Source organism: Pinus tabuliformis, chromosome X, assembly GCF_031772625.1.
Source record: "Pinus tabuliformis cultivar Carrire ecotype Pingquan chromosome X, CPIR1, whole genome shotgun sequence".
Lineage (NCBI taxonomy): Eukaryota > Viridiplantae > Streptophyta > Pinopsida > Pinales > Pinaceae > Pinus > Pinus tabuliformis.
This window is the reverse complement of record NC_142308.1, coordinates 325,948,793-325,962,088: the sequence shown is the minus strand read 5'-3', so window position 1 is coordinate 325,962,088 and position 13,296 is coordinate 325,948,793.

Sequence of the window (13,296 nt, the reverse complement as noted above, 5' to 3'; positions counted from 1 at the left end):
TTTCTAGCCTAATAATGGGTCTAGCCACAATTGATACATTCTATGGAAGATTTCTTTAGGTTAGAACCAATTAATATGGCCTACCTCTTAGTACGCTTATCCCGTTTGATGATGTGACGATGTCCTTGCTTGCTCGCTCCAGCTATTTCTCGCTTCCTTCTTCAAACACCTGAAACAAGTAAACAACAACAAATAACAACTGTGATAATAGACAAATTGTAATTCAACCTTCTTAACAAGTCAAGAAACATTAAGCCATGAATATGTAAGATGAAAAATCATGTAGGAAATCAATCGATAGTTCCATATATATTGAATCAAGAAGAGATTACAACCATTGTCTTGACGTTTTCGTTCTCCTTTGACAAGACCAGGTTCCCACACACTTCTGCTAGCATTCCATGATGGCCTCAACAATAATAGTTTTAAGGCTCTTCCCTTTAGGCTTCACTCCAAACCAAATCACGCTTCTCCCTCACACAACTAGAGAGCTACAACTATGAATATCTTGTTCTTTACTCCAAACTTAATTGCACTAGCACACCAACATCAACACTAGCTTGTGCTTGGGAAAAAGGGAGGTTTATATAGGATGAATGGATGGGAGATGGATCCTCTTCTCATGGGAGAAGGTCTTATCCCTTGAGGTAGTTCCATCGTTATAGGGGAAAGGAGACCAAACTGACATCCTCGACCCCATCCGCCCAAACCATTTACTAGACTTCCGTTACGAAGCTTCTAGAGTTGGAAGCTTCGGCTCTTTATTTAAAAAAAATTCCATAAGAGGACCGACGCGACTAGAACAAAGCTTAGTCACTCAGAAGAAAAGGAGTAAGATAGTTTTCTTTAGGACAGGCACGATTAAGATCTCGATAATCTACGCAAATGCAGACCGTGCCTTATTTTTAATTCACCGGGATGATATTGGACACCTAGTCTGTAAGGGGAATGTGATAAATGAACCCAGCTTTGAGAAGCTTTTCGACTTCGCCCTTAATAGCAGCGACCTTTCTAGGGTGCACCGGACAAAGCCATTGGCGAACAGGTTTCGCATTCAGATACATTAGTATTTCATGCACCACAATGTTAGGATCAATATTAGTTATTTCTTCGTAAGACCATGCAAACACATCACGAAATTCCTGAAAAAGACGAGTATATGTCTTGATCTCATCTGGAGAACAAGATACCCCGATATGAACATGTTCAATGACACTGGGTTTGATAGAAATGTCAATAGGAATTGTTTGGGTAATATTTCCCAAATTTCCTTCCGACCATACTTCATGAGTAACAGTCGGCGATGGAAATGGAGAAGAGGACTCTTTGAAAGAGGTAGACATGACCGTCGAGCGAGCCAAGAACGAGGAGCAATGATGAGTATCGATCCATGGCGGTTCCTCGAGAGACATGATTTCCATGATACCTTTATCAGCGAGGAAGGTCTCGGCTAAGGGATCGGATGATTCCAAAGTTCCAAGCCAGGGGGATTGAGAATACATATTGAGAGAGGTCTTCAAGATATGAGAATCAAAGGATGCATAGTTCACAGCCGAAACAATTTCCACGTAATTGACTTCGGCAGGACTAAGCGGCATGATGTCGCCCCAAGCATCAACCATATCTGGCACAGGTATGACCCAGGGATCAGATTTGACCGAGATCATGTTGACGGAGGTAACATGAGGAGGTGGGAGTGGAAAAATCCCCATTAAGATAGAATCTTTGAAGAGACCTGCCCCCACACTCTCAAAGGGATCACCAAAGTGCTTGACATACAGAACGTTTCCATTAGACGAGGAAGAGGCAAAGAAAGACAGCTGATCAACGATGAAAATCCTCCCTTGATGGGGAAAATGGATCACACGAAACAAAGAGGAGGCCACGGCATGCATGGCATGAGTCCAACTTCGGCCGAGTAGAAGAATATAATTGAGATTGGCGTCAACAATCTCTACATAGACTTGCACTGTCTTGCCTTCCAGGGTGATGGAAATGCTGGGTAAGACACCGAAAGGTCGTGAATTGTGCCCATCGAAAGCTTCCAATGTGTTCGGAGACTGGTTCAGTGTAGGGGAACCAATAGCCTTCCAACACGCAGTTGACATGATGTAGGTAGAAGCACCTTCATCGATGACAGTGCGGTGGATGGTCTTTTCATTAATGATTACCTGAATAAGAAAGGCAATCTGATGAGGGAGTCTTGGAACATGGTTCTCTAGATCGAAACAGATCAAATTAGAATCGGTGGGATCAATGTCCCCGATAGATGACAACAAATATTTCCGCTGCGATGGGTAGATTTGGAGTACCTCGAGAGCCGACATAGTTGATGGCACCTGAGACAAATCTTCAACAATATTGTAATGTTGAGCAGCTCGAGCATTGGGATTGTACAAGGATTTCCGTATCACACCTCGAGAGGGTGGTCGTGGAGCAGAATCAGGGTTAGGGTGCTCGATTTATAGAGGGCTAGAACTCGAGGTAGAAGAAGAAGGTGGAACTTATTTTTCTTTCCCTGTTGTGGGAGTTGGAGTTTGATAATCCTTCGATTGGGTAGCCACATTAATGGGCAGCTCATCATGAACACTTGAGATCCAAAGGAAGCAGTTCAGGGTTGGTCTACCATTTGAGTCTGCTAAGACAGAAAAGGCTCTTTGAGGACAGTAGGGGTCCCCTTAAGAAAACGACTAACTTCAGATTTTCATGGACAATCCTTAGTATAGTGATCCTCCTCGTAAATGAGGCAGGGATACTTAGGTTTTCGTTGTGAAGATTCACTATCAAAGAATTTGGGAGGACCCTATTTCGGGGCATCAGCTTTAGCTTTTCCTTTGCCTTTATTTTTTCCTTTCGAGGATTTGTCCACTGCGGTAGATTGGACAACGTGGACCTCTGAGATTTTATTAAGGCCTAGAAGGTTTTGAGATGAACTGCTGGGAGTAATATTCGAGACCGACTTCTGTTTGGAAGAATTTTTGGCAGGGGCTGGGATACTGAACCAATAACTCCATCAACAGGAGGAACATTGGGTGACTTCGATGTCGCGGGATCAGATGATGGCCGCAGAGCATTGGGTAATAATTCGTATAAGGTGCTAGACTAAAAGTAGACCATGTCCAAGTATTGGGCACGAGTGATGGCTTGCTCTTCAGTGACACATACACCCATGGCTATGTCGCGAGCAATTGGGGCTGCGAACGATTTGGTAAACCATTCGGTGAGAAACTAATCAACTATTTTGAACTTGATCAGTCAACATCTACATCTCCATTCATGGATATGATCAGAGATGTGCATCGCAGTGTCTTGCTTAAGCGATGTGAGCATATAGGTACTCGTTTCATAACGAACCAGTAGTTGAAAATGCGTGAGAAAGGCCATGGCTAATGAATTGAATTCATGAAAAGTACTTCAAGGTAGCTCGATGTACGATTTTGTTGCGGCACCCGTGAGGGTTCGTTGGAAAAGATGAATACAAATGGAATCATCGACATATGAGTTCGACGAGCACCAATGATGATATGTCATCACATGGGCCTGAGGATCTTCTTTAGATTTTGCATCAAACTTTGGGAAATCACTTGGTATCTTGGACGGCACTGGAGGCTAGTACGGCGAATGAAGAATCGGATCATTCGTAATACGCGATACATCCGGCAACTCAAGTGTAGCCAAGAAAGGTAATTGAGTGTTAAAAGGTATGGGAGGTCGATAGGCGAGCTCCTAGGCGGGCCCATAAGGAGGAGCCCATCCCTTCTGGTAAATATTTTGACCCCATAGTGGGGTATTTTGGCCATATGGCATCTGAGACTGCCCCCATTACGGATTACCTTGACCAAAGGGAGGATTCGGACCTTGAATACCTTGAAATTGTCCATGCACAGGTTGTTGATAGGCAACATATGGGTTAAAAGGCTGTTGAGCCTGTTGACCTTGGACATATGGGTATGGGACCTGGTGTCCTAGAACATAGGGCTATTGGGCTTGTTGTCCCTGAACAAGAGGATTCTAAACCTGTAGTCCTTAGGCATAAGGTTGATACACTTGTTGCCCTTGGACGTAGGGGTTTTGTACCTGGTACCCTTGGCTAGAAGGATTCTTAACCTGTTGGCCCTAGACAAGAGGATTCTGCACTTGTTGCTACAGGACTTGACCTTGAACCTGTCCTTTCAAGGATTGCCCTTGTTGATAGGTATACAAGGGTTGCTGCTACCCAGGTTGGTTTTTCTGACCTTGCGGTTGCAAAATTTGTCCCTGGGTTTGCAGAGGTTGGCCTTGTGAGGGTATGGGTTGAGATGTATGCAGAGAATATTGCATCTGCTGCTGCGCGACCTGCTACAACTATTGAAAGGACTAACCTTGTGATTTTTGCAGGTGACCTTGCTACTGGATAATTTTCCCTTACTATTGCACAAAAAGCCCTTGATACAACAAAGGTTGCCCTTGCGGTAACAAAGGTTGTTCTAGTTGTTGCAAAAGTTGTCCTTGCTATTGTAAGGGTACTTGAACAGTGCCTGGGAAATTACCAAATTGAATCTGGCTGTAGCCAGGCTGGATGTACTGCCTAGATGGGATGGTGTAAGGTTGATTAACTAATCATTGAAAACCATATGGAACGTAAGGATTTTGGTATTGGACCTGAGCCCCATAGGGCTTCTGATACTAAACATTACTTGATCCAAATGGACCACCGGGATTCTGGACCTGTTGGTACTGGACATTGCTTGATCCAGTAGGGTCAACAGGGTTGTAAATAATACCAGAAGAGGGCTGGTTTATACCAAGCATGTGAGGTTGTGAGCCGCTCACATTAGTGGCACTTGACACCATAGAGACATTCAGGTTCTGCCCTTCTGATGTAGGTAAAGTTCCCTCTACGAACAGAGGCAACCCCTCTAGCCCTAGAGTGGGTCTAGTCACAGCAAGACAAATACAACAGCTAATTCCTTAAATAGTCATTGTTGAAAGAGCCTACCTTATGCCAGTGTTCGATGTAGTCTTCGTTACATTGCTCCAGCTATCGTTTTCTTCTCCTTGATGAGTGATTCACCTGAAACAACATAAGAGAACAACAAAACACATAATAGAGCACAACAATGAACTATCCACTTACAGAGTCAAGGAACCATAAGCTATCAAATATATTTCATACAAAATATAGGAAATAACCATTGATTGTATTAATATGAGAAAAAGTAAAGCTTACAACCATGCCTTGACGTTGCAAGCTTCCTTGAAGGGTCCAGTCAGTATGTCTTTGTAAGCATTCACTCTCAAAGGTCTCCAAAAAAGGTTGATAACTCTCTCTCTCACCCAAAAGCACTAGTATAAGGCTAAGGCAATCACAACCAAGCTTCCTTCTTATAAAACCATTTTACACCAACAATCCACAACCAATTGCTAGACTATCAGCAATTCACACTACAAACTATCAATCCAACACCAAGAACTAGCTAATTTGCTCACTACCAAAAACTAGCACTAACTACCAACTAGCTGATCATAGTCATGGAGGATGCTTTTATAAGAGGAGGAGCCTCCAAAAATGAGGGAGAGGAAGCTTATCTTCATGGGAGGTTACTCAAAAGGCGGAACCACCATCTCAAATGAGGAAAGGCGAACTTCCTTGACCCAACAACTAGTTCTAGAACCACCCAGAAGCATTATGTTTGAACTAATTCGCCATATCTGGGTCGTCGCAAGTCAAACACTAAGACTCAAAGACGACATCGCGAGGCAACAATGTATTCAAAGCTATCGTCGCAAGCAGGATACTGATGACTTGCGACGATCCCTAAAATCTGACTGTCGCAGAGAACATATGTACTCTTGCGACAGTGTCACGAGGTTCTGGTTCACTTTGGTCCATCGTCGCAGACAGAACACTGATGTCTTGTGACGATCTTGAAACATAGTTAAAAAGGATCAACTTCAAGATTAGTGAGCATGGTTGATCTTCTTGAGTGCTGTGGAAGATATGGACACATTTTTTGATGTATGACACAGAACATATGCCATTCAGGGACTGATTCTACCCAGGATCAGGGGATGCGGGGTCAGTGACAAAATACTGTGTAACAGATGCCCCTTAAAGCATGAAGGCCGAGAGAGTGGGAGGGGTGAAATGCTTTACAAAACCATAACTGAACCGGAACACCATCGCGGAGAACCTACAAACACAAGTACAACTGATATCTCTGACAGTGAAAGAAATACATGTAGTCTAGGTATGGGCATAGCCATCCAAAAGATAGATAGAACTGGTCTATGGTATGGACGTAGCCATCCAGTCGATAAGACCATATGAAAATACAGGTATGGTCACAGCCATCCAAAAAGACTCAGGTATGGTCGCAGTCATCCAATCAAAGAGTCATGTATGCAATCACGAACCAATCCACGCAACCCGAACTTATGTAATCTGAGTCTGGGGTCTTAAATCCAACCCGATCATAGTACAATTTCTAATATGCGAATAGATGTGTCGAAGTCGAGCATACTATAAAATCGCTTGATTACTGGCCAATGATGTGAACCGTCAACAAGCGCGAGAGAGACCACCAGTAATGTCAATGGTTCTCAAGGTACTGCTAGTATAATCCACAAAGTGTGAAGAATGATCTAGAGTTGACCACTTTTGTAATTACTCGATCGAAGACCAATAATGCAAGTCTATTGTCGAATGCGAAGAACTTTCCATTGAGGCATGCAAGCTCCAAGGTACTCGAAAGGAGTCTCTAGATCAACTTCTGAGATAATGAGTCGATGTTGACAGGAAGCGATTTGTCACAGGAGGGCCATAATGTTTCCCACATCAATGACGTCAGAGAAAGGAACAAGATGTAGATGGATGAAACAGAGAATCGAAGGAGGATGTAAGGGTGCAAAATGCAGAAGGATTAAGCTCTTGAACATATCGGTGACACGACTTCGGAATGTGGCAGCACTTTGGTACCAAGGGATCGACGATCATACGAGGATAGCAGGAATCAAATGGAAGGAAGCAAAATGAAGAACCCAAATCCCAGAAGGCCAATGATGAAGTGACAATGTCCCAAACCCAGCGAGAAGCAACAAAGGTGTCGATGTTCAAGAGCGACAAGCTGCCGTATGTAACCAACAAAATGTTTCCAAATTTTTTCCCCCACCATTGCTGGTGAGTACCCCAATTATTTTTGAAACACAAGCTTTAAGGGGATAGCATATGCTTGCAATATAAGTTTTTCCTTCGGACAAATCCAACCCAGTGAAATTTTAACGATCCCTAGGGAGGGAAAACTTGGGTCTCATCATGGCGACGAGTCCAATGTCATCAGGGTTTAACGAGTTTGACATAGGTAAAAATCGGAGTCATTTTCATGTTTAGAGAGTTTGAAAAAGACATGGAAAAGAAAACTCCAAAGGGTCCCTTTTCGTATGTTGGTGTCTCTCAAGCTTAAAAAGGTAGAAAACGATACTCGAGAGAACCGCTTGACCATTCCAGTCAAGGAGTACTTTTCGTAAATAGTGCCTCCAACCCAAATTTAAAAAACTTACTAGGGACACGACGTTTCGTAACCATTAATGAACTCGAAACGACAAGGGCTCGACAATCTTTTCATATTTAGAGATTCAGAAAAGAGCTTAAAGTTGACTCCGAAAAGGTTTTTCGGTACTGCTTGAGTATATAATTCAGCATCGATCATCACCAGTGCTTAAAACACCTGTCACTGCACAAGGAAATTCAAGCATAAGACCTGTTTCACAAAAATACATGACTAACGCTTAAAACCCTAATTCAAAACCCTAGAAAACCCTAAATTTTGAACAAAAAGGCTATAAAAGAGACATTAGGGTAAAAAACAATTCACTTTGTGTTTTTCACTGTGGTAAAAAAAATTCAAACCTTGCGTACCTGTGAAACTGAACGATCGATTCCAGGAAACTCAACAGTCCATTGCTTCTCGTGCTTCCTCCAGGTAAATACCCCATCCCTATCTTTGTTTTTCCACCAAATTTAAATGCAATTTCATGTTTTAGACTGTAGTTTGGAGTGATTTTTTGGTCAAAAATTCCGCCTCGGTCATCGCAGGTTTTCCCCTCGGGGTTGCGACGACCGAGAAATTTGCATGGGGAAAAATTGGGATTGTCGCAGGAAAGTGATGTACTCCTGCGATGACCCGAAAATTTCTGAACTGTGCAAATCGGCCTGTCGCAGCTGTTTTAAAAACAGTTGCGACGAGCACCGGGAAAAAAAAAAAAAAAAAACTTCATTTTAAACAGGTTTAAGAGATGAAAATGGTTGAATGGTGTTTAATAAAAGGGTTTTGGTGCATGCAGGGGTACAAAATGGCTTTCTCTTGGCAGGAACGCACTCACGATGATGATGATGAGATGGGGGCAACCGATCCTCATTGCCAGAATATCCTACGGAACTGTGGGCTATTAAAATTCTTCTTAACACCACTACTGAGAGCTCAACTGGATCTCTTGGAGTACCTTATCCGAGCGTGGAACCCAACGGAGGGCAAATTTATCATCCATGGACAAGAAATTGAATTTGATGCCACAGACATCTATTTTTTGACCGGATTGTCACGGCGAGGGGAGAGACCTCGCATGATGGGTACTCAAGTTACTGGAGACTCGCTAGACACTCTTATTGCAAGAGTGTGCCCAGGGGCACGGAAATCATCCACCAGTGGGAAACTACAGATTACCTCGGTGAATGATTTGTCATTGCAGGTTTTGCTATTCACTATCACTAGGGCAGCTGGCTCCCAAGCCCAGCACGAGGCAACTAAAACTCAACTGCGGTTAGCCTTGGACTGTCTAAATCCCACTATGTTTGACTGGGCGGAGGTCGTGTCTCTTAACATGAAGAGACAATTGACCAAATGCCATAATGGTGAGACAAAATAGTTTGGTTATGGCTCGATCTTGGTACCACTCATGCTGGAGCAAGTACCGATCCTTCAGCTACAGGACATGCGGGTGGGGTGGCCAGGACCACGAGAGACTCGAATTACTCGGTGGGCTCTTGTGATGCCACGAGGAGGCAGTGGCCAGCCAGTGTCATGGGGTCTTGAATTTATTGAGTGGATAAACCATCAGCAGGTCGTAGTTGAGGATTGGCCATACGCTGGGATGGAATTTAGAGGCGACCCAAACATGTTGCTTCCTCCTGGAGAACAGTGGGATGAGAGAGGTATAATACTCAGTTTGACCGACAAATTTTTGTAATTTGTTTTTCATTTTTGGATTTTAAATATACATGCCCTGATTGTTATGTTCAATTCTTTGCATATGTTGGACCTGAGAGACCTGTAGGTCTTGCTCCTGCCAGAGAGATTGACCTACCACCTCCGGGTGGAGATGCTAAGGAGGACATAGCCCGAAACTTAGAGGGCTTGACTGAGGGGATCCCAGATTATAGAGGATTCGAGGAGATATCCAGACAATACCAACGACACACTGTGGGTGTGTCGAATAGGATACATCGGCTGCTTAGACGGGTGGTTCGAGTAGTAGTTTGCTATAGGGAGAAACATCCATAGTAGACTTCTAGGTTTTGTTTTCTGCAAATTTTCAGAGACATCTGTCTCGCGATGTAACTTGAACACACATATATTTTATTTTTTGGACATATACATATATATTTTTGAGCACCTCGGTGCACAACACACGATCTATTTATGTTTGACTATCTCTGCTTATTATGTCTTTATGCTTGTTTATGATTTATAATTTCCGCAAATGTCTGTTTAATACATAATTCATTAATGCTTCAGTAAATATATTTAACATCTGCATAAAAGACAAAAGACACAATAAGCAAGAAATCACTTGACACACCAAACCAAAAAGGCTACATCGGCGCACGGGTTCATTTTTACACAAGCTCAAACCATGGAGAACTATGCTTGGATTCGGTTTCATTGTTTACACAAGCTTGAAACAAAAAACTATGCTTGAATAAGGTTAACATGCCCCCAACATAATGATCCAATCGAGGTACATGCCCCCCAAGCTTCATTGCATTCAATGAGGTGGATGTAATGAAGGTTCAATCACGAAAGCCAGGAAAGACTCAACTGGGATTTGACGAGATCTTAATCAAAGACTCGATTGGGAAAAGGGAGTTGTTTCATTTTTTAATGAGGTTGACACGGTGAAAGAACTATCCTCAATACATTCGTTTCATTTTTTAACGAGGTTGACACGAGATTGAGAACTCTCCTCGGGCATCTTGTTTCATTTTGAAATGAGGTTGACACAAGAGTGAGAACTTTCCTCAAAACTCCTTGATTCATTTTTTGACGAGCTTGACACAAGATTGGGAACTATGCTCCATACTCCTTGTTTCATTTATTAACGAGGTTGGCACAAGATCACGAACTATCCTCGAACCCTTGTTTCATTTTTTAAGGAGCTTGACACAATACAAAAATGATGCTAAACGCCCCTTGTTTCATTTTTTAATGAGGTCGACACAAGAAACAAACCGTCCTCGGTGAACTGTTCACGGGCCATACGAGAACATGACTCCCAAGAGGTATTCACTCGAAGGAAGAACCATGCTCTAGTAAGAATACATGTCATTGGGCACCAATGACAAATCAGGTTCCAATGCCCCCAGTACATGATGTACGAGACCATTTGTATGATCATCAATAGATGCAGAGACGGAACGGGTAGCCACATAATTGACCTGTGGCGGGGAAGGTACTGCTGGCAAACAAGAACCAATAGGGGATGATGGTTGTACAGGAGGTACCTGGTGACCAAAGAACGACAATTGATCTATAGTCACAATTCTTCCGTCATGTGGAAAACAAACCACACGGAAAAGTGAAGAAACAAGAGCCCCCATGACGTAAATATAGTCGCGGCCAAGGAGAAGACTGAAATCCAATGCACCTTGGATGACCATCATGTCTATATAGATGGTTTTACCTCCCAAAGTAACCGGGAACTTCGGAAGGATCCCTAAAGGTTGACTAGTTCCTCAGTCGAAAGCCAACAGATTCTGGGTGACAGGCACAAGTTGTGGGGAGCCCAAAGCTTGCTAAGTAGTGGAAGGCATGAGGCTAACAGACACACCCTCATCTAATAAAGTGTCATATACCACCATATTATAGGCGTGCATGGTGATTTGAAAGGCACATAAGATGGGAGACGGAAAGCAGTCAAGTGGCTCCAATCGAAGGAAACGACAAAACTACTTGGTGGGGGTATCGTATGATTGCCCCCATGCACTACAGGAATCGAAGAAGGACTCTCTTGACCAGCTGGGATAGGAGGGTCACTCTTTGATTCAGGAGAATCTGACGAGACGAGAAGAACATGAGCAGTATGATCATTACGCTCTTTAGGAACAAGAGTGAACAACTGGTGGTGAAACCACGCCACCACTCTCTTCGACCAATGGTTGGTCGGGAATAGACATAACACAGTCAGCCTCAAGAAGAGCAGGGTGGGAAAGAGATGAATCCAATTCAATCTCTTTGTCAACTGAGAGAGGGTTAGAAGAGAGCCTCTGATAACCAACTGGAAGATGGGGTGAAGGGGTTGTAAGATTTTCCAAAACAGCGGAAGCTTTATCCATGAGCGGACAAAGGTGAAGGAGATGGTTTCCTTCACATAACCTACAGGGGAATCTAATCTTCCCTTTCTTCTTACCACTGCCAATTGAGGGTGTAACATCGACATGAGATTCAGAGGGTGATGAGGATAAAAGATTCAGGCCTTGAGACCATACTTCTAGGACCCTAGGAATACCAGGTGTTATCGGGAAATCTAGTGTCCACTCGGAGCTTCTAGTCCCACTAAGACTGGTAGCTATCTTAGAAACAAACGAACTAAAACTACTTTTGCTTTCCTTTATGAGAAGTAGATAAGAGGGGAACAAAGGACACCGACCTCAGTCTTGCGCTTGGTTCCTTGCTTGGTTCCTCTCCCTTCTAACAAATCCTTGTCGCTTTTCTTTCGCCTACCCAGCTTCAAAGAGCACCTGTGAAATCAAAGTAGCATAATACTATCGAAGAACAGATATCTACAATCATAAACAATATAGGACCATATATATATTGACCACACAAATGCATATATCATCAAACATACAAGAATGTGGAGGAAAACTTGAATAGCTTTATTAATATCAAGAATAGCAAAGAGGATTACAACCAATTGTTCTGACCCAGTGTCATCGTCCCAGCATGAAAGACCTTCTTCACCTCATGAAAAGCTTAGATCACCCAACACTATGATTTTCCACCAAGAAACCAACAGCACTTCCTTACAGGATACAAAATTTCAGCCTCTAGATCTCTGGGATGAGGGATCCATATATAGATGATTGCAGGGGGGTGAGTCATCTATTGGGATTTTGATTAGTGTCCTCTCTCTGATAGTTCTTGATTCCACTTGGATATTGATGATCTCTTACTCATCCCTGGGCGAATTCACAGAGGCAAGTGTCATAGGAGAAGTTTCTGGAAGATTCCATGACGATCCACCTTGCAAATTGTCTCTTCCATTTGTCTACTCTCGCCCATCGCACCCTACAGAAGGGCTTTCCAGTATGCATCGCACCCTTTTCACTGAGCAGGTGAGATGCATCGCACCCTCTGCACTGGGCAGTCTGTATGGTCCAGCTTTGACCAGTTTTGAGCAGTTTTCTGTGGAGAACTTCTAGGAGATGATGTAATCAACTCACCTTGTTCCTTTAGGGTGTGAAGCAACACTTTTAGGGACTTAGGATCCCTTGGTTTATGGACATGTATGATTGGGGTTGCAGTGCCCAAAAATGTCTATAACAGTTGCCCCCTAAAGCATGAGGTTGTTAATCTTTTGATGTCGGGTGAAATGCTTTATCATGAGGATCCGAAGTTTTTTTGAGCTAGAAGGTGACCTGTAATAAGATACAATACAATACATTATCTTCATAATATTTTTCATGATCTAGCTGAGTCGGGCATTCCCATGCTCAGCTTTATAAATTCATTTTCATGTACATAAGACAGACAACCGTCTGTGTGGCAGACTGATGATTCTGATAGAGCCATCATCCTTTGATTCGGATGATCATCTGTGCAGCAATGATGTACATTTGATGTCTTTATTTTCCTGAATATATTGCAGCCCGGATGGATGAAACTAGATCCAAGGTCTTCAAACTCGTCCAATCTTCACTTGGAGTACAAGTCGATCCATGTGAAAGATGTTCTGGAGTCGAACATGGAAAGACATAGCCTAATTACCAGCCAATGATGCAAGTTGTTAACAGGCGCGAGAGGAATCACCGATAATGAT